At 40.6% G+C, this 23,513-nt stretch overlaps 1 long non-coding RNA gene across 1 annotated transcript in view; it reads right to left on the reverse strand.

The window, feature by feature from the left end:
- LOC126229614 (uncharacterized) overlaps positions 1 to 23,513 on the reverse strand; it is a 41,508-nt gene that overhangs the window by 16,256 nt on the left and 1,739 nt on the right. Inside the window, exon 2 of the long non-coding RNA XR_007544197.1 lies at positions 12,634 to 12,744. This is a non-coding gene — a long non-coding RNA (uncharacterized LOC126229614). The remainder of the gene's footprint in view (positions 1 to 12,633; positions 12,745 to 23,513) is intronic.

Consider the following 23,513-nt stretch of genomic DNA (forward strand, 5'->3'; position numbering starts at 1 on the left):
GGGCGTGAGTCATGCTTGGGTAGCTCAGTTGGTAGAGTACTTGCCCGAGAAAGGCAAAGGTCCCGAGTTCGAGTCTCTGTCTGGCACACAGTTTTAATCTGTCAGCAAGTTTCATATCAGTGCACACTCCACTGCAGAGTGAAAATCTCATTCTGAGTACTGTAGACCATCAAAATTGCATGTACTGGGCTCCTGAAAATCGTCACGTTCATATGCACAAACATGTTACTCTACCAGGTGTTAATGTGTTGGTGTGGTCTGTCATTGCCTCATTTGACTGGCTCACTCTTCTTTGAAGGTACCGTAATGGGTGAGGTGTATCTTCATATACTGCAAACATCGATTTTGTCTGCCACCTAACAGGTATTTGGAAATGAAAGATTTTATCTACAACAAGATGATGCTCCACCTCACTACCACAAAGATGTCAGAGCCCACATGGATGAAAATCTACCTGGGTGATGGTCAGGTCAAAGAGCAGCTGTTGAGTACCTACCACTGTCTCCAGACCTCACACCTTTTGACTTCTACCTATGGATTACCTTGAAAAATGAAGTTTGGTCAACAGAAGCAAGCTACACTGAATGAGCTACGAGAAACATTGGAGGCCTCCTTTCTGGCTATCATGCGAGCAACAATGGCAGATATAGTTTGGTCAACAGTTCAGCAGCATCAACATTGTTTTGCTATCAGTGGGGGTCACTTTGAACACATAAAATAATCGTAATTGTCCCCCTGTAAAAGAATTGTAATGACGTGTCATCTTGTTCCATTATATTTACTATCAGGAGTGTTTACATTTTTCTAGGCCCCTTTCTATTTTCTCATGAGTACAGCCCCGTACTCACCTACATTCTGTCAAATGTTATTCTGGTGTTTATTTACTTCCATATGTACACCTTACTAACTATGAATGCAGCAATGTACACTGTGTAGAACTCTGTATTACCCCATCACATTATGCCATGAGACCATGAATCTCAAATGTGTTGTCCTCCATATCCTACGTTAATCTGGAGCAGGAACAATTCTGCTCTTATGTGACTCAAACGGACACTATAACATTACTGACTGCACACTGGCATGAAAACAGAGCACCGACTTGAGTGTTTCCAAACAGTAATGTCAGTTTTGGCACTTTGCACGTCACGCAACATATTGACAATGTATGTTCTGGACTGGTTGTTACCTCACAATGTGTACACTTCCACATGTGCACCTTACTATCTACGAATCTACACAACGTACTACATATGTCACCAATGCTGCATGGTGGCCTGGGATTTGTGCACTACTTGCCATCTACAGATATCATAAGCTCCCTAGGTCGGTATGTTACGACTTCTCTGTTTTCACATTCTGCATCTTCAGCTGTACCCTCTGTGACAGTCAACCGCAGTTCCGTACCTCCTGTGTCACGACTCCTCAGCTCTCCATATGGGCCTCAGGCAACACATCGCATCACGTCCACCTTCCACATGTTTATGCACCGTTATCTTTGGTGACCGCTGTTATCCCAGCCGTGCCAGCCTACTGTGCTGTCACACCTACTGCATCATGTGCTGAATGAGGTCATCACATCATCCAACCCACAACAACCTTGAGCAATGCCTCACTGGGACACCTGCAGCTGCTCAATCCACATTTTGTCCCTGCCAATGCTGTACCACTTTCACTGGTCATCACAGATCCACCTCTTATGTGAACACTATGCAGATGGTTTTATGCAACAGGTTTCCTCAATTGCATTTGTTTCTGAAGGACAATCCATGAATGTGGTTCATCTTGGCGGATAACATCTTTGACTTTCATGACATTATGGATGAAGAACTCTGTTTTATTTGCCAGAATAATCATTTGAACAACCACACTGACCTTATTAGTGACTTGGTGCTCTCTGCATCTGCCCATCGCAAACATTCTATGGCTAAAACTACTATTATTGAATGTCTGTCACATCTGTTCTTCTGAACCCACACATCATATCATACACAATGAGAAATTAGGATATAGGACCTCATCCCAACTTTGGTAGCACCTTTGCATATCAGTGGATGATGAATTCATGCTGGACGTTGTGGGTTATCAAACTCCTAGACGAATGGCAATTACAATTATTGTCTCATGCTTCCAATCCACTGGTTCTGCCTTTTGGATCTCCCCTGCCCCCTGTCCCACTCCACTCCACTTTGCTCAGTTGGCAGAGGCCGCATGAGAGTGCGCAGGGCTGCCCTGGACGACACACAGCCACCTGGCAACAACTTTCATACACTACCCAACTACTCGCATCAACATCCTGATTGCTTCTTAGATAGCAACTGAACAGCAAGTCACCTCTCTGAGAATTCAAGAAAAGGCATGCAAGTAGCAAGGGTTACTCCCCACTTCATGTACCTCCTTTTCTGGTTCCACAATACATTTGAATATGCTGCTCAGAATTGTCACCCATCTGGTGCAGTAAACTCTTCACAAAGACTGGTTGAGGAGTCCCAGCACACACCCCTCACACAGCATGCCTTATCACACAACTGTTGGTGAAGACTTCATCTTCCCATGGTTGTCTTTACGTTACGGACTGCATATAGGGCCTCGGATTTCTCACTGATACTGATGCAGAGGCTAGTGTTATACCTATGGCACTGGTCTTTCCTTGTACATTCCTTACCAAACTGACACTGTGTGTGGTGAACAACTCCTGCATCAGAGTCCTCAGTGCTTGTGGACCTCCAGGTTCATCTCATGTCTTAACTGTGTTTCCTGTGGACATGTCAAGTCACTGATGTTGATGAACCAGTGCTCAGCATCAACTTCCTTAGACATTTTGGATTTTCATCTAACGTACAGTCAGATTCAATGCTACACCATGCACATGGCTCACTAATTCTGGGCTCGTTTGGCACAGCCCCTTCCATGCCACCTATACAAGAACCCCTCCTACACTCCCTCTCCAAGCACTCTGTGTTATTGGACCACCTCATCATTTCACTAGTCGAGCTTTTGCTCAAGCACTCCACCATCGACACTCTTCAGGTGCACAAAGCCTTACTGAGTCAACAGATCAACAATGCATCTGCGTGGATGGTATATGATCTTCATGTAGTATGCCATCCCTCCAACACAATTTCCTCACAATTGAGTGATGCGGCTACTATCCAATCTGCTCCACCTTTGTCGCCATTGATGTCTCAGGACTCCAAAGTCAGTGACATTTGTCTCTCCAGTGTCTCACCCCAGTGTACTCCCCACTTGTACTCTTCAGGCGAGTTGCAACAAAGCGCTCATGGCAGCGATCCCTAGTGGCATGTGCCATAGAATCATTACAATGGAAGGTCCTCCCATATACCATAAGGCCTTAATACCCAAAAGTCTCTACATGCCAGGTCAATTGTCACTCAACTACTCAACATCAGAAGCATTTGCCCATCAGGCAGCAACTGGTCTTTCTCCATACACCACGTCCAAAAGAAATACAGGTTTTTTGTCAATGTGGGGATTACCACGTCCTAAGCTCTTCAACTGTCATAGATAACTACCCAGTCCCTCTCATCCAAGACTACACTTAGTTGCTTAATGGTGCATGGATATATAGTATCCTGGACTGCTACAAGGCTTTCCACCAAATACCTATGTTCACTGACAACTTTCCAAAAACCTCATTGATTAAACCCTTTGAGCATTGCCAGTAGTGCTTCATGCCTTACTGCATTAAAAATGCCCCAATGTGGCAGAGATTTATTGACTCTCACTTGTACAATGTGCCATTCACATATGCTCATCTTGATGTCATTTTGATTTTTCAATCTACCACTGAGGAGAATGAACAGCGCCTGTCACAGGTCCAGGTCACACTGCACTGCAACTGTTTCGAAATCAATCATGAAAAGTCAAAGCTGACCTGAGACAGTATCACCTTCCTGGGTTATACCATTTTTTATGATGGTAGCCAACTGATGTCTGACCATATGGAGCTCATTGGCAACTTACCTTCACCAATGGAGACTACCGTGAACTATGCAGTTTCCTTGGCATCATAAATTTCTGCTGCTGCCACCTACCACATACTGTCTCTATTCAGGTCCCCCTTACCAAAGCCCTCGTTGATAAGAACACGTCAGGCACTGGAAAGGTGCCTTGGACGAATGATACGATCAAAGTTTTTGAGTCACTCCAGATCAGCCTCACCTGTACTGTCACACTGGCTCACCCAGGGCCCACTTCTCACATCTCAATTACCACAGATGCGAGTGACACATTGATTGGCACAGTATTGCAGCGGCATATCAGCAGCACAACCAAACTTCTTTGATTCTTTTCTAAGAAACTTTCAATCTCTCAGTACAAATGGCCAACATTCGACCACAGACTTCTTGTGGCCTACCAAGCAACAGTTCCACGATGATATCGAGGGACACAAATTCACCATATTTATGGACCACTGCCCGCTGGCTACCACCATCCATAACCATGGAAAGGATGTTCCTCCTCAACAGTTCTAGCACATGGACCTCATCTGCCAGTATTCCACAAATGTGCAGTACATGCTTGAGTCTGATCATGTCATCATGGATATTTGTCCCAGATAAACATTATCTCTACTCCCCTCTACAGGAACGAGTCGGCATGCCTACTGACAGATGACCCTGAGCTAGCTGACATGTTGACAGATACAAAATGCTCTTTAACGCATCACCTCCTCCTGAGTTTCCCCATAACCATCATGTACAATACCTCGACAGGCATGCTCTGCTTGGTAATGCCTGTCCCTCTATACCAGCCAATCTTCACATATCCCTGCAGAGACTGGGCCAACCAAGTATCAAAGCTACAACAAAACTAAGTACTGAATACTTCTTTTGGCAAAAAAAAAAAAAAAAAAAAAAAAAAAAAAAAAAAAAAAAAAATATATATATATATATATATATATGGTTGCACTTGGACACCCACATGTATCTCCTGTCACGGTAGTAAGGTGGGATGGTATGCCAGCCCCACCTTGGACAATTCAGCATCCCCAAAGGTCGTCTACACTATGTCCATATTGACATTTTGGGACCACTAGCGCCCTGAGATTGTTTTTGTTAAATTCTGTCTACCATAGACACAGTTATGAGGAGAGTTGAAGACATTGCTCTACCTGACATTGCGGCCAAAACAGTTGCCCATGTTTTTGTTGTTTTTGTTAATTCCTGGATTGCCCACTTTGGCTGCCCCTCCTCATTTGCAACCAACCAGGGACACCAATCTGAGTCCCCACTCTTCTCAAAACTTTGCAAGCTGTACAGTTTCAACAAATTTCGCACCACTGCTTACCACCTGTAGAGCAATGGTCTCATGAAACATTGCACCTGCACACTAAAGGTGGCACTTGTGTGCCATGGAGGTTCCCAGTCAGAAGCACTACTGTGGACCCTTATAGGGATATGTGCTGCTTACAAGAAGAGTCTCCAGACATCACATGCAGACAAGTTGTATAATGAGCTGCTTGTCCTACCTGCCAAATGCATTGCCACCTCTGTAGCTGTATTCTCCACCCCATGTTTTTGTTCACAAAGAACTTGCTACTTACAATGATGTGATGCTCCATGATGACTCTGTTCAGGAATCATGCAAGCTTCCCTACTCGAGTCCTCACGAGGTAGTCACTCATGGACAAACACTTTTGACATCATAGATGGGAAATGTCAGATGATCTTTGAGAACTGACTGAAACCTGCTTGGTCACTCTCTGATGATCTTACTCAGGCTGTCAACATATGATACGTGAAGTGACAGTGAGTCACTTCCCTTTGTGGTTCCCACATGGGCCTCCTACTGTTCCGAGCCACATGAGCAACAATAGTGAAGTACCATGTGTCACCCCCACCTCTGCCTCCACACAGATGACTCTCACTGTGTTCACTGTTGACCTCTCTACTGAGGTCAGGAACAGTACAGCCTCCATATACATCACCTCACCACTGTCTTGAGACAATGCCTCCACCATGAACATCTGGCTCCTGAACTCTTTCAGACTACCTCCGATCCTCTTGACACCTCCCAGAATCATATTTACACAAATATTTCCTCTGATGGCCCAGTCTCCATCATCAGCCCCATTTGACCTCTGATTATGGTCATCACTCTCGCCAACGTCCTCCCTCTTTCCCACACAGAATGTCCTCTTCATCTACCTGAGTGAATGGGAGATTTTACCATCAGTGGCATCACCTGCTTTGCACAGCCTTCATGCTCTGCACTCCCTTTGGGGAGGGGGGGAAAAATGGCTCTGTAGCATCCATCAACCACTATGTCACTATTGTTAATCGTTGATATTATGATCTTTAACTTTTCTCTCTTTGTCTTTGTGACTGTGCAGTGTGATGAGTTGTTCAATTGTATTGTGCTTTTATGTTTCATTAAATTGTTTTTACCCAATTGTTTGTTGACAATTTCCATCCTCGACCACATCAACGTTAGGACTGGAATTACTACAATGTAATCCTGGACCACCCTTCTAACCATAACCTACCAAGAGCCCAGTTTTGCTTATGTAATAGTTTATCTGATGAGAAGGAAAATTATGAACAAGTTCTAGTAGAACTAAACAGGAAAAATTACCCTATTGATATTCTGTTACCTTGCCAAGTCTTATGTTCGTATTTATCATAAAACTGCATTAGGAAAGCTGAAGTTATAAGGAAGATCATGAATGTAGTCATATCTTAACAATAGAAAATAGAGGATCACATTAATATATGACAGAACCTGAGTAATAATAAGTTCAGAGTAGGGAAGCATTAAGTATGTTGTCCCACAAGATTTGGTGCTAGGTCCTCTCCTGTTCCAGGACACTGGAGGATTCTTCAGAAACTCAGATGTTTGCTGATGAGAGAAGTATGCTAATATAGGGCCTAATACAACCACACCATACACAGACAGTAAAATGGTGACACATGCCTAAAATTGTTTCACAATAAACAGCTCAGCCCCACCCCCAATCACCGGCCGCGGTGGTCTAGCGGTTCTGGCGCTGCACTCCGGAACCGCCAGACTGCTACGGTCGCAGGTTCGAATCCTGCCTCGGGCATGGGTGTGTGTGATGTCCTTAGGTTAGTTAGGTTTAAGTAGTTCTAAGTTCTAGGGGACTTATGACCTAAGATGTTGAGTCCCATAGTGCTCAGAGCCATTTGAACCATTTTGAACCCACCCCCAATCCTAACAAGACTTATATAATGTAATTCAAAAAGACATAAAACCAACTTATGGGTACCAGGAAACAAATCAATGGACAAATATTGGCCAGAAAACAAATCAATGGGCAAATACCTCTACATCTACATCATATCCCACAAGCAACCTAATGGAGTGTGGTGGAAGGTACTTTCGGTACCACTATCTGATCCATCCAACTCTTCCACTCACGAATAGTGTGTGGGAAGAATGATTGTCAGTAAGCATCTGTATTCGCTCTAATTTCTTGAATTTTCTCCTCATGGTCAATATGAGAGATGTATGTGCGGGGAAGTAATATGTTGTCCAATTTCATCTGAAAAGTGCTGTCCCAAAATTTCAATAGTAAATCTCTCCATGATGCACAATGCCTCTCTTGTAACATCTGTTTGTCTAACATCTCCGTAATGGTCTCTTGCCGGCTAAACAATCCCGTGATGTAACACAAGACTCTTCATTGGATCTTCTCTATCTCCTCTATCAGTCCTGCCTGATAGGGACCCCCAATGGATAAACATTACTCGTGAATTGGGTGAACAGGCACCCTATAAGCCACTTCTTTTGTGGATGAATTACATGTCCTTAAGATTCTTCTGATGAATATGAGTATGGTGTCTGCTTTTCCCACTGTCTGTTTTATATGGTCATTCCCCTTAAGATTGTGCTTAGATATTTTATGGCAGATGTTGTCTCCAGCTGCTTGTCACCAAAAGTGTAGCTGTACAGTAGTGGATTTCCTTTCCTATGTATGTGCAATATATTACATTTATTTACATTCAGGGTCAACTGCCAGAGCCTGCACCAATCATCAATTCTCTGCAGGTCATTCTGCAAAATTCTTATTATCTTCTGGCATTGCTACTTTGGTATTGACAACTGCATGATCTCTGAATAGCCTTAAAGAGCATCTGATGCTTTCTGCTAGATCATTTATACATACTGTGAACAGCAACGGTCCTATCACACGTCCCTGTGGTACTCCAGATATTACCTTTTCATTTGTTGATTTTGATTAGTTAAGATCAATGTGTTGAGTTCTATCTGCAAGAAATTTTTGAATCCAATTGTAAGTCTTCTCCGATACTCCATAAGCTCATATTTTTTTCATTAAACAGCAATGTGGGACAGTGCCAAATGTGTTACTGAAATCAAGGAATACAGCATCAATGTGAGTGCCATTGTCCACTGCACTGCGGATCTCATGGAGGAACAGAGAGACCTGAGTTTTGCAGAATCTCTGTTTGTGGAATCCATGTTGACTTTTCTAGAGGAGACATTCATTTTCCAAAAACGTCATAATTCTTGAGTATAAAATATGTTCCACATTTCTACAACAGATTGACATCAACGATATAGGTCTATAATTCTGTGGATCTGTATTACGGCCTTTCTTAAAAATGGGAATGAGATGCACTTTTTTCCAGTCATTAGATATCTTTCATTGCTCCAGCAAGCTGCGATAAATTGCTGCTGGAAGGGGAGCAAGTTTTTTCACATAATCTTTATAAAATCTTATTGGTATCTCATATGGTCCTGACACCTTTCCACTACTAAGCAATTGTAGCTGCTTTTCAGTTCCACAATCGGTTATCTCAATATCTGCCATTTCAACTGTCACAACACAATTGAAAGGAGGGACAGTGTTACAATCTTCTATGGTGAAACAGCTTCGGAAGACCGAATTCAGTATTTTGGCCTTCTCTCTGTTATCTTCTGTTTCGGTGCTGGTGTGGTCGGTGAGAGAATGAATAGATTTTACCCACAATATGACCAAAATCTGTTAGGTTTTTTTACTCAGGTCGGCTGACAATGTCTTACTTTCAAAATCGTTGAACGCTTCTCTCATTTCTTTCCTTATGCTCATTTTCACTTTGTTCAGCTTTTGTTTGTCAGCTACATTTTTACTTCTCTTGAATTTGAGTTTAAGTGCTCTTTGTTTACATAGCACTTTTCTAACATGGATATTAAACTATGGTGGATCTTTCCCATCCCTTAAAACCTTACTCAGAGCATACTTGTCTAGGGCATACTGAATGATGCCTTTCAATTTTTTCCATTTGATCTCCACATCTTTGTCTTCATCACTAAATATTTGATGCTGACTGCTGAGGTATTCTGAAATTTGTATCCTTCACCCTTTCTGAGCAAGTGTATCTTCCTCCCTTTCTTAACATTGCTTGTAGGACCCATCATCATAGATGCTGTCACACCCTTATGATCACTGATAACTTCCTCTGTGTTAACTGATTCGATAACTTCAGTTCTGTCTATTGCCAGGAGGTCCAAGACTTAACCCACTTGAGTTGGTTCTCTAACTATCTGCTCAAGGTAATTTTTGGACAAGACATTCAGATCAATGCCACACGAATCCCTGTCTCTGGCACCAGTTTTGATGGTATAACACTCCCAATCTATACATGGGAAGTTAAAGTCACCCACTATTACAATGGTGTGATCAGGAAAATTACTAATGATATTCTGCAAGTTCTGTCTGAAGCGCTCTACAACTGCAGATCATGACCCAGGTGGTCTATAGAAGCACCTGATCACTGTTTTGGCTTTTCTTTGTTACTCAATTTCACCCAGATTAATTTGCATTTGGAATTTGTGATAACCTCACTAGATTTTATCGAATTTTTTACTGCAATAAACACACCACCGCCATTGATGACTAACTTATGCTTAGGATAAACATTCCAATCTGAACTTACTGGTTAAGAGTCCATGTGTGATGTTCTTAGGCATCCAGATTGATAATACACTGATGTGGTACCAGAATATGGATGACTGGACCAAGAAGGTCAATTATGCCTGCTCTGCACTTAGAAATCTCTCTCACTGTGTTGATATGCAGTTGAACTTGCTAGCACACTTTGCTTACTTTAACTCAGTAGTGTCCTGTGGCATAATCTCCTGGTGCAATGCAGCAGAGGTCAAATGTGTTTATTCCACAGAATTGTGCAGTAAAAATAGTGTGTAAAATTGATAACTAAACTTCTTGCACAAGCCTCTTCAGAGACCAAGGGAATCTTACATTTACATACCAATACATACATGTCCTACTCCTAATAGTATTTACATTTAATAACAATAAATAATTCAGAATCAGTGCAATTGACAACTGCAGTACTGTAAGTAAAATAAATTCCATGTAGATTATGTTTCCCCAGCAATGGCTCAGAACTGAATTTTATATTCTACAACTGATTGCAGAAGGCATCAGTATGAACTGAAAATTATTAGATACTCAAAAAAATGAGGCAAGGGAATAAGCTCAACAATGAGTCATCCCAAGAGAAATGGTTAATACCATGTAATTCCACCCCTGGACTCGATAACCAGCTGTATTCGATTAGGGAGTGAGTCCACAAAGTTGTGCAGGTGCATCGCATCCGGATTAAGCCACTCGCTGAAGATCTGATTGCACAATTCCACCAAATTGTGGGGATGCTGAAATTGTCATTTTACCTGCTATTCCAATATGTCCCACAGATTTTCTGTCACATATTCTTTCAGTCCAATAAAGTTTGCTGCTGCCCTCCTTATGTCCCTGTGTGACTAATGGCCTCCTGTGAGGTGACTGACTACAAATGCTTATTGCATGCAGTTCCTGGCGCAACATTCTCTCTCTGTAACATGTTGTGATTGGACTTCCATTCACTGCCTGTATCAATTCCCGTCAGGTTTGGAAGTAATTTTAGTTCACAAGCTGTGGATATTTTTCCACTCACTGTTCTGATGTGTTTCATGGCCCGGGATGTTACACCACTGCTTGTAGACACACTGAACAGCCTGCTGTGAAACACTGACAAATCTGGCAACTTAACACACTGTCTGACCTAGGCACATCCAAACACGATTTTCCCACTTTGCACTATGTCACTTCCTTACATTTACCCATGTTTACATAAACATCTGCTTGAGACACACATATCTCACTGATGGCTGCTGTCTTGTGCTTGCACAGAGACAGTGCACATGTAGTTGAACATGATACTCAATCGCTGCACCACCTGTAAAGGAGTAATGATTAATCTGTGCATGCACACTGAAGTGACTATTTTTTCCTCTGGTGAGCTTACTTTATTAGCCTTTCCTTTTACAGTATATCAGAATATTTTGGCTTGGAGGTGTATATTCTGACTAACTCTAATAACTGTACTAAATAGATCATTAAATGATTTGGCAAAACAGGAATGTCATTAACTGTGCATTGCCCTTTGACACATTTGAATGAATCAAAGTTTTATTGATAAATGAATCAATCAGAGTTTTATCAATAAATTATGAGACCTAATTGGGATGAGAGAGAGTTGAAAGTATTAATTTTACTTTTATGTGCATATTGGTAGTAATACACATTTTACCACCTGAAGGCAAGTTATGGTCAGAAATTATGTTTCATAATTAATTAGTTTCCTCAACTGAATTTTTCTTAGGTCCTGCTTTATCAATATGGAACCAAATTACGATTATTTTCACCTCATAACTTCAGGAAAAAATTGGCAATCTAAATCCCAAGGGATGGGAGGAGAATTTGGTGGTGCAGGGGGGGGGGGGGGGGGGGCTGAGGTAGAGGGAGGGCAAAGCCTTGAAAACTCTCAGCCCACACCACCGACCTCCCTACCCCTCTACCCCCAGTGCAAAAGCCCAAACATTCTGGATGGGTGACCCTATGCCCGATGATGTGTAGCTTGGTCACTTTTTATTTTCTTCCATGGTGCAGTTTTCAAAGTCTACACCCTCATCTTCAGGAGGTTAAATGGTTTACATGTGCATTTCTTTCCCTTAAGATGTGGGTGTAAAACCACAAAATGTGTCATGGAAGAAAATAAAAAGTGGGTGAAACAAGGAATAGTGTAAAATATCTGTAGCCACTTTGTTTCTGAGAAATATAAAAAAAATGTCTTTAGACACTTTCTACAACTACCCAGAAATTTTCCTGGAAAGGTAGACAATGTTTGGTAGACTGTGGACATCTGTCATACTGTCACCACAACACTTCCATGCAAACAATTGCCGAAGGGTGATAAGTCAGTAAATGGAATACAGTGTATCTCAGATAACTTATTCAAATGATGGAAAGTCCAGGATGGAATAAAGGCTGCCACACATTTTAGGTTTCAGCCAAAAGGCCTTCTTCTGAACACACATGCACAGCAACCTCATACATTACCATTATTATGTGGTGTGCAGCCACAGCAGCCAGAGAGAGTCTCATGTGTGTGTGAGTTGTGCTTGTGTGAATGTGTGTGGGTTTTCTACTTCAGAAGAAGGCCTTTTGGGCAAAAGTTAAAACATATAACAAACTTTTTGTTGTGCCTGTCTGCAACTCAATGTCTCCTGCATATGGTGAGTAGCAATCTATCATTTTCATAATACAATTTATTGTAGTAACTTCTAGATGCATTAGTCATTTTATACCTTCCAATTTCCTTCTTTAGCTGCATAATGTATTGGTGTTCTGCCATTATGATCTGCAACATTCACTCTCATTCCACTTTGTATGAGCCTCTCTGTAATCTTTGAAAATTCCTGTAATAGACCATTCATACATTAGTCACTGACATAGAAAACAAATTAGAAAGAAATAGAAGTTGTTTGAAGCACTGGTGCAGAAACACATTTACGAATTTGGCTATAGATAGTTTAAAAGTTTTTGTTACTAGTAGTGTTTAAGACATGTTCCCAGATAAACATTAAAGTTTATACTGCAATCATGATGTGCATAATATGGGGACAACATTCTCAGGTCACTTCAAAGATGGAGGAGAGTCACACAACACAAAAGAAACTTGTTTGAATAACTTTGCAGTTATACATCAGAATGTTAGAAAACTAAAAGAAATATTAATGAACTTCTTACCAAAACACAAAATCTAGACTGTCAAAAAAGAAGTTGACATCTTAAGTCTATCTGAGTACTATGCAAATGCAGGAGTCCATATATTAAACATAAAGGACTATAAATTAGTAGCCCATTTCTGTAGCAAAATTTAGAGACAGAAGGAGTTTTGTCATATATGTAAAAATAACATCAAGTTCAATTCTATTGATAGCAGTAATTTCTCTATAATGAACAATTGGAAATGTGTGAGTGTGAACTGCTGCTACCAAAAATGCCATTTATAATTGTTACTGTGTATAGATCACCACTGAGAAACTTTCTAGTAGCCTCACAAAAATTTGAACAAATGATAATCTGTGCAGATTTTATGATTTATTTACTGAGAGACTGAGATAAAAGTAAAAAAAAAAAATAGAAATGCTGCTTAAAAGCATGTGTTGTGTTCTAAATTTAGAGACAGAAGGAGTTTTGTCATATATGTAAAAATAACATCAAGTTCAATTCTATTGATAGCAGTAATTTCTCTATAATGAACAATTGGAAATGTGTGAGTGTGAACTGCTGCTACCAAAAATGCCATTTATAATTGTTACTGTGTATAGATCACCACTGAGAAACTTTCTAGTAGCCTCACAAAAATTTGAACAAATGATAATCTGTGCAGATTTTATGATTTATTTACTGAGAGACTGAGATAAAAGTAAAAAAAAAAAAAAAATAGAAATGCTGCTTAAAAGCATGTGTTGTGTTCTAAATTTTCCCACCAGGATTACACAGGAAGGCAATAAACAATACTTTTGAAAGTGAACACTTAAAAAGTGATATAAGTATTTATCCAGTAGTGAATGACCTCTCTGTCCATGATGCACAACTTGCAATACTAAACAATATATCTAACTGCAGTGAAGTGGCATTATGGAAAACAGCTGGAACAGTTGATGAATGGATAATGGAAAGTTGACAGCCAAATAATTAGAGTCACTGCCTTCGGTGCAGGTGAACCAAGGTTTGATTCCCAGCACTTCTTTGGATTTCTGAGGTATGGAAGTCTGGAACACGGTCTAATCAGCCTCATGAGGCCAAATGATGATATGCTTGAATAAAGAAGTAGCAGTGTCATCAGGACTCAACTACTGACAATAACACGCTGGAGAGGTTTACATATGCTTGATCACTTCCCATGATCATACACCATTCCTTATACAGAGTTGTAGCCAGCTGTTATCCAGTCAGAATGATGAGTGGTTTTCATGTTTACAACAAAATTTCAGTGTAGCCTAACAGGAAGCTATTTAGAGAGTTATTTACAATGGAACAGATGTCAGTTCCAAATTTTATGCATTTTTAGATTGGTTTCTATCAGTCTTTAATAACTGATTTCCCAAGAAAACAATAATATGGTACAAGAAAACTATCAGAAAAGTCCGGTTTACATAATAGTCAAAATATCATGTGCCAGGAAAACGAAATTGTTTGAAATGTTAAGGATAAACAGAGGATAGGACTGGTTACAAGCTACATTATTATGAAAAGCGATTAAAAAATCAAACAGTCTCCATATAATGCCTACAATAATAATTCAGAAAATAAAATTAAATCTGTATAGACAATAGTTGGAAGAAAAACTGGGATATCTGTTAAGGAATGTGAGGAGTATATTAATAAATGCAATAGTAAAATAATAAATGACAACCTTCAGGTAGCAGTGTATTAACAAGATGGAAAGCGATAAGGGATCACTTGTTGAAAATTTTGGATTTTCAGTTATTGTAATTTTTATTTTCAACATTAAATTCTGAACAATCTATTAAAAAAGTAGATTTCTATCTCTAAATTTGAGTGAGTTAAGACTGGTTGAATATTTGTGATGAGAATCAGGTGTTTTGAAATAAAATGTTTCAAAGTTTCACTTTATTCTTTCATTGGAGATTTTTAAGAAACAAATTTTGCATATATGTTATCTTTAAAATGTCCTTTTCAAATGTTACCATATTTTTTAAGTTAACATTACATATAATGTGGTTTTCCCCTTCAGACCTACAGTAAATTGCAGTCTACATAAATTTAAAACCAACAAAATTGGTCCCAGATTGAGAGAAATTAGTGAACTCTGTGCTGTTTTCTTTTGGCAGATTACTGGTGTTTATATTCTATGTTATTCTCAGTTCCAGAAATATAACCTCAACATCAGCAAGACCAAGACAGTGGCGATGGCAGTCAGTTGATATGGGCAACAAGCAAGTGTACAACTAGGAGACCACCAACTGGAGTGTGTGGACAGTTCTCCTTACCTTGAGAGTGTAATTTCCAGTGATAACTTTGTCAGAAATGAAATCACCAACAGAGTGAAAGAAAAGGATCTGAATTCCACGAACAAGTAAGATCACTTTTATGGGATGACTTGATCCCAAAACTGGCCAAACTGATGATGTTTAATAGATATTTCATACCAATATTGACCTGTGGTATTGAACCAATGTGGAGTTGCTAGTCTCACATCAGGCACCTCCCCAGGTGGTGGATAGGGGAACGCTCACCAGATATGGTGGGTACATCTACATCTACATCTACATCTACATTCATACTCCGCAAGCCACCCAACGGTGTGTGGCGGAGGGCACTTTACGTGCCACTGTCATTACCTCCCTTTCCTGTTCCAGTCGCGTATGGTTCGCGGGAAGAACGACTGTCTGAAAGCCTCCGTGCGCGCTCTAATCTCTCTAATTTTACATTCATGATCTCCTCGGGAGGTATAAGTAGGGGGAAGCAATATACTTGATACCTCATCCAGAAACGCACCCTCTCGAAACCTGGCGAGCAAGCTACACCGCGATGCAGAGCGCCTCTCTTGCAGAGTCTGCCACTTGAGTTTATTAAACATCTCCGTAACGCTATCACGGTTACCAAATAACCCTGTGACGAAACACGCCGCTCTTCTTTGGATCTTCTCTATCTCCTCCGTCAACCCGATCTGGTACGGATCCCACACTGATGAGCAATACTCAAGTATAGGTCGAATGAGTGTTTTGTAAGCCACCTCCTTTGTTGCTGGACTACATTTTCTAAGCACTCTCCCAATGAATCTCAACCTGGTACCCGCCTTACCAACAATTAATTTTATATGATCATTCCACTTCAAATCGTTCCGCACGCATACTCCCAGATATTTTACTGGGGAAATAAAATACCCAGGGCGGACCAAAACTAGCAAGCCTCCACCCCTCTAACAAGGGAAGGGGGTTGGCGGCAGGAAGGGTATCCGGCTGTAAAAACATTGCCAAAATAAGAGGAATGATGTATGCTTCTCAAGATAAATGTTCCGGAGTAATAGCCTCCCATTCGGATCTCTGGGTGAGGTGTTTTGCGAAGGATCCAAAAGTGTTCAAGATCAGAGTAGGAACTCTAAACGTGGGAACGATGACGAGAAAGGGAAGAGAGATAGTAGACATGATGCAGAGGAGGAAGATAAATGCTTTGTGTGTGCAAGAGACAAGATGGAAGGGCAATAAGGCAAAGATCTCAGCTGAAGGCTGTAAGCTACTTTATAGTAGTGCAAGCCCGGAATCAAGAAATTGAGTTGGAGTTATTTTGCACAGAGAGCTTCAAGAAGAGGTATGTGAAGTCAGCAGAGTAAATGATAGGATCATGTATGTTAAGATGATGTTTGGCGGAGAAATGATAACAGTGCTGACAGCCTATGCACCCCAAGCAGGATGTTCGGAGGATGAGAAGGAAAAATTTTGGAGAGATTTGGATGGAGTAATGGTTGGAATACCAGAGAATGAAAGAGTGATAGTCGGAGGGGATCTAAATTGTCATGCTGGCGGAAGGGAAGGTGGAGAAGAGAGGTGGCGTGGAGGATGGGGGTATGGCGAGAGAAATGAGGAAGGAAAAAAGATAGTGGAATCTGCAGTGGCTTTTGATCTAGTGTTTACGAATACCTACTTCCAGAGAAAAAGAGAAAAACTAATAACATACATGAGTGGCAAAAATAAAAGCCAAATTCATTACATATTATGTAGAAGGAAAAATAGTGGGGAGGTGCAAAATACTAAGGTCATATACGGCGAAGGAATAGCAACACAACATAAATTGATTGTAGCGGATTGTGAGATGAAAGTATGTAAAAGACAGAGGCACATAAATCAACGTGAAAGGAAAATTAAGTGGTGGAGATTAAAGGATAAAAATTTGAGAGAGGAGTTTACTGAAAAAGTACTGGGAAAGGTAAAATTGGCAGAGAGTGTGCAGGAGTGGTGGAAAGTAAATAGTGCTATTATAAGGAAGACTGGGGAGGAAGTGTTTGGGTTAACATCTGGCAGAGGAGTGCCAAAAGATAAGGAAGCATGATGGTGGAATGAAGAGGTGCAGAAGGTTCTGAAGGAAAAGAAAGACACTAAGAGGAAGTGGGGTATGTCCAGAAGCACTGAGGATGGGCAAGCATACAAAAGTGCAAAAAAGGAGACAAAATGAGGCGTGGCTAAAGCTAAAGCTGGATCAGTAAGGGAGGCACACAAACAACTACAGAAAAATCAGGATATGAGACAACTGATACAGATAGGCAAATCAAGAGATAAAGTTTCTAAGGATCTAACAGCAATAAAACAAATGAAAGATGAAACAGGAATAATTCTGCATGCCCATGGAAAAATAATCCACAGGTGGTTGAATTATTTTGAGAAATTGCTGAATTCAGAAAATGTAAGAGTGAAAACTGAGGAAAGAGGGGCAAATGAAGGATTAATGATGGATATAAGTAGAGATGAAGTCGAACGGGCAGTTGAAAAGATGAAAAATGGGAAGGCAGTTGGCCCAGACCAGATCCCCGTTGAGGTATGGAAGTGTCTCGGTAAAAAGGGAATTGAGTTCCTTTTGGATTTAATGAAGAAGATTTGGCGACAGGAGGAGATGCCAGACGAGTGGAGAACTAGTGTACTGATCCCAATATTTAAGGGGAAAGGTGATGTGCAGGACTGCATTAACTATAGAGGTATTAAACTGATGGCACACAATGAAAATTTGGGAAAGAGTTATAGAAGCAAGATTACACAAGGAGACTGTGGTGTGTGAAGAACAGTTTGGGTTAATGCCTGGAAGAGGAACAACTGATGCAATACATGCTTTAAGGAGGATAGTGGAGAGACACGGGAAGCTACAAGCCGATCTACATATGGCTTTAATTGATTTGGAGAAAGCATATGACAAGAGTCCCAAGGGAAGGAATATGGAGAAGCATGAGAGAGCAGTGCGTGCCAGAGAAGTATGTGAGGTTAGTGAAGGAAATGTACAGAGGAGCAATGACACAGGTGAGAAGTAGTGTGGGCATGACAAAGGAGTTTCTATTAAAAGTAGGGTTACGTCAAGGGTCTGCACTTAGTCCCTACCTCTTTGACCTGATTATGGATGTGTTGGTGAAAGATGTGAAGAAGGAAGCGCCGTGGAATAAGATGTTTGCGGATTATGTGGTTCTTTGTGAGCAGAGCATTGACAAACTTGAGGAAAAGCTGGAGGATTGGAGGAAGGCACTAGAAGAAAGAGAGATGAAAATTAGCAGGAAAAGTCGAATATTTGGCACTGAAGGATATGCAGATGAGGTCTTGCAAGATCCAGGATGATGAGCTGAAATTAGTCTGCAAATTGAAATACCTGAGGTCATACATACAGAGGGACGGAGGACTGGAAAGCGAGATACAACACCGAATAAGTTGCGGTTGGAACAACTGGAGGAAAATGAGTGGAGTGTTGTATGACAAGAAGGTGAGCATTGGCTTGAAAGGGAAAGTGTACAAGTCGATGGTAAGGCCTGCTATGATATATGCGGCAGAGACATGACCAATCACAGTAGCCCAGGAAAGGAAGATGAAAGTGGAGGAAATGAGGATGCTGAGGTACATGTGTGGGGTAACAAGGAAGGACAGGATTAGAAATGAATTTGTTAGAGGAGCTGTGAAAGTGGGACCCATGGGGAGAAATATACAAGAGAGCAGACTAAGGTGGTACTAACACTTACAGAGGAAAGGGGAAGAGTATATCAGAAACAGAGGTGAAGATATAAAGATTGAAGGAGCGAGAAGGAGAGGAAGACCAAAGATGAGGTGGAAGGATAAGATATCCAGGGACTTAAGGGAGAAAGAATGGAAGAAGAAAGAGACAATGGATAGAGTACTATGGAGGAGAAGGACCCAGAAGAGCAACACCGACCCTATGTGATGTGGGACAAGGCGATGATAAAGAAGAAAGAAGAAGAAGAAGATTGACCTGTGGTATTGAAACATGCACCCTTACAAAAAGAGAATCATCAAGACTGCAAGCAGCAGAGACGAAATTTCTTAGCTCCACCATCCAGGGGACCAAGATGGACAAGTTAAGGAATGGGGAGGTGAGGAAAGAAGCTGGAGTGAAGACATCCCTATTAGATCAAATTGTGCATCCAGGCTTCGATGGTACAAGCGTGTGATGAGAATGGAGTCAACTAGAACAGCCAAAATAAATTTGGAAAGACAGGTGGATGGGAAAAGACCACAAGGAAGACCTCAAACCTGATGGATGGACTTGATCAAGGCTGATCTAGTGATTAGAGGATGGACAGTGGACGATGTTCTCCATGAACAGGTGTATCTGGACAGGACGAAGTGGAAGAGGCTCATTACCAGTACACGGGAAACTGGAACTGTTAAATGATGATGGTGATATATTCTATATTATGACCAATTGCAAAATGGCAACATCTGTAGTCATTTATAACTCTAATATAAAAATGGACCACTTGTTTCATTTGGAATTAATTATAAAATGTTTCTCTTTTGTACAAAACCACTCAAAGCTCCTTAAAAAGCCATTTTTTTCCCATCAGTCTTCTGACTGGTTTCATGCGACCTGCCACAAATTCCTCTCCTGTGGTAACCTCTTCATCTCACAGTAGCACTTGCAACCTACATCCTCAATTATTTGCTGGATCTATTCCAATTTCTGTCTTCTTCTACAGTTTTTGCCCTCTACGGCTCCCTTTAGTACCATGGAAGTCATTCCCTCACGTCTTAACAGATGTCCTATCCTCCTGTTCCTTCTCCTTCTCCTTTTCCACATAATCCATTCCTCACTGATTCTGCCCAGAACCTCCTCTTTCCTTACCTTATCAGTTCACCTAATTTTTAACATTTGTCTGTAGCTCAAATGCTTTGATTCTGTTCCGTTCCAGTTTTCCCACAGTTCATGTTTCACTAACATACAATGCTGTACCCCAGTCGTACTTTCTCAGAAATTACTTCCACAAATTAAGGCCGACATTTGATATTAGTAGACTTCTCTTGGCCAGGAATGCCCTTTTTGCCATTCCTAGTCTACTTTTGACGTCCTCCTTGCTCCCTCTATCAGTGGTTATTTTACTGGCTAGGTAGCAAAATCCCTTAACTTCGTCTACTTCGTGACCATCAATCCTGATGTTAAGTTTCTCACTGTTCTCATTTCTACTACTTCTCATAACCTTTGTCTTTCTTTTATTTACTCTCAATCCATATTCTTTACTCATTAGACTGTTCATTCTGTTCAGCGGATCATGTTAATTCTTCTCCACTTTCACTCAGGATAGCAACGTCATCAGTGAATTCTATCACTCATATCATTTCACCTTGAATTTTAATTACACTCCTGAACCTTTCTTTTATTTCCATCATTGCTTCCTCGATGTACAGATTGAACAGTAGGAGGAAAAGGCTACATCCTTACCTTACATCATTTCTAATACAAGCACTTTGTTCTTGGTCTTCCACTCTTATCATTCCCTGTTGGCTTTTGTACATATTGTAAATGACCCATCTCTCCCCATACCTTACCCCTACTTTTCTCAGAATTTTGAACATCTTGCATCATTTTACATTACTGAATGCTTTTGCCAGGTTGACAAAGCCTATGAACGTGTCTTGATTTTTCTTCAGCTTTGCTTCCATTATTAACCACAAAGTCAGAATTGCCTGTCTTGTGCCTTTACCTTTCCTAAAGCCAAACTGATTGTCATCTAGTGCATCCTCAATTTTCTTTTCCAGTCTTCTGTACAATTTTGAACATGTCTCACATTTGCAGCAACCGTATACACAAATTTGAAAAATATGTAACCAACCGGCTGATTTTTACATATTTTTCACATTATTCTGTATATTATTCTTGTAAGCAACTTGGATGCATGAGCTGTTAAGTGGATTGCGTGGTAATTCTCACACTTGTCAGCTCTTGCCATCTTTGGAATTGTGTGGATGATGCTTTTCCAAAAGTCAGATGGTATGTTGCCAGACTCATACATTCTACACACCAACAAGAATAGTCATTTTGTTGCCACTTCCCCCAATGAGTTTAGAAATTCTGATGGAATGTTATCTAACCCTTCTGTCTCATTTATTCTTAAGTCCTCCAAAGGTCTTTTAAATTCTAATTCTAATACTGGATCCCCTATCTCTTCTAAATCGACTCCTGTTTCTTCTCCTATCACATCAGACAATTCTTCCCCCTCATAGAGGCTTTCAATGTATTCTTTTCTCCTATCCACTCTCTCCTCTGCATTTAACAGTGGAATTCCTCTCTTACTGTTATCACCCTTGCTTTTAATGTCACCTAAGTTTGTTTCCTGTATGCTGAGTCTGTGCTTCCAACAATCATTTCTTTTTCACTGTCTTCACATTTTTCCTGCTCGCATTTTGTCTTAGCTTCCCTGCACTTCCTATTTATTTCATTTCTCAGTGTCTTGTATTTCTCTATTCCTGAGTTTCCCAGAACATTTTTGTACTTCATCCTTTCATCAATAAGCTGAAGTATTTCTTCTGTTGTTACCCATGATTTCTTCACAGTTACCTTCTTTGTACCTATGTTTTCCTTCCCAACTTCTGCGATGGCCCTTTTTAGAAATTTCCACTCCTCTTCAACTGTACTGCCTACTGAGCTATTCCTTATTGCTGTAGCTATAGCCTTAGAGAACTTCAACCGTATCTCGTTATTCCTTAGTACTTCTGTATCCCACTTCTTTGTGTATTGATTCTTTCTGAATAATGTCTTAATCTTCAGCATACTCTTCATCACTATTATATTGTAGTCTGAGTCTATGTCTGCTCCTGAGTATGCATTACAATCCAGTATCTGATTTTGGAATCTCTGTCTGACCATGATGTAATCTAACTGAAATCTTCCCATATCTCTCAGCGTTTTCCAAGTATAACTCCTCCTCTTGTGATTCTTGAGCAGAATATTCACTATTCCCAGCTGAAACTTGTTACAGAACTCAATTAGTCTTTCTGCTCTCCCTTTCCTTGTCCCATGCCCATAGTATTCTGTAACCTTTTCTTCTACTCCTTCCCCTACAACTGGATTCCAGTCTCCCATTACTATTAGATTTTCATATCCCTTTACATACTGTATTACCCTTTCAATATCCTCATACACTTTCTCTATCTCTTCATCTTCAGCTTGCAACATTGGCTTGTATACCTGAACTATCATTGTCGGTGCTGGTTTGCTGCCGATTCTGATAAGAACAACCTTATCACTGAACTGTTTAAGTAACACACTCTCTGCCCTACCCTTCTATTCATAACGAATTCTACTCCTGTTATACCATTTTTTGCTGCTGTTGATATTACCCTATACTTATCTGATCAGAAATCCTTATCTTCTTTCGACTTCACTACACTAACCTCTACTATGTCGAGATCAATTCTTTGCATTTCCCTTCTCAGATCTTCTAGTTTCCCTACCACATTCAATTTTCTGATGTTCCATGCCCTGACTCACAGAATGTTGTCCTTCCGTTGATTATTAAATCTTTTTCTCATAGTAACCTTCCTGTTGGAAGTCCCTTCTTGGAGATACAAATGGAGGACTATTTTGGAATATTTTGCCAATGGAGTGATCATCATGACACTTCTTCAATTACAGGCCACATGTCCTATGGATACATGTTGTGTGTCTTTAATGCAGTGGTTTCCATTGTCTTCTGCATCCTAATGCTGTTGAATTTACTGTATGCTGAGTCTGTGCTTCCAACAATCATTTCTTTTTTGCTGTCTTCACATTTTTCCTGCAGCCGTTTTGTCATAGTTTCCCTGCACTTCCTACTTATTTCATTCCTCAGAGATTTGTATTTCTCTATTCCTGAGCTCCACCTTTAGGGGCAGTTTTGCAACCCTAGGACAAGTGAGTGCCCTGAACCTCTGTCCACACCTTCGCCTCTTTGACAAGGTCATTGGCAGAATGAGGGGTGACTTCTTATGCCGGATGTCTTTGGCTGCCAATGCTGATTATTAAAAATTTAAGCAGTGGTGGGATTCAAACCCGGGACCAAAGACATTTTGATTATGAATCAAAGATGCTACCCATAGACCATAAGATTTTGTGAAGCGTTGCATACACAGCTGTGAAATTTTGAAAAAGGGCCTCTAGTCGGGTCAGTGTTATTTCCTCATAATGACAAGAT

Source organism: Schistocerca nitens, unplaced genomic scaffold (assembly GCF_023898315.1).
Source record: "Schistocerca nitens isolate TAMUIC-IGC-003100 unplaced genomic scaffold, iqSchNite1.1 HiC_scaffold_376, whole genome shotgun sequence".
Classification (NCBI taxonomy): Eukaryota; Metazoa; Arthropoda; class Insecta; order Orthoptera; family Acrididae; genus Schistocerca; species Schistocerca nitens.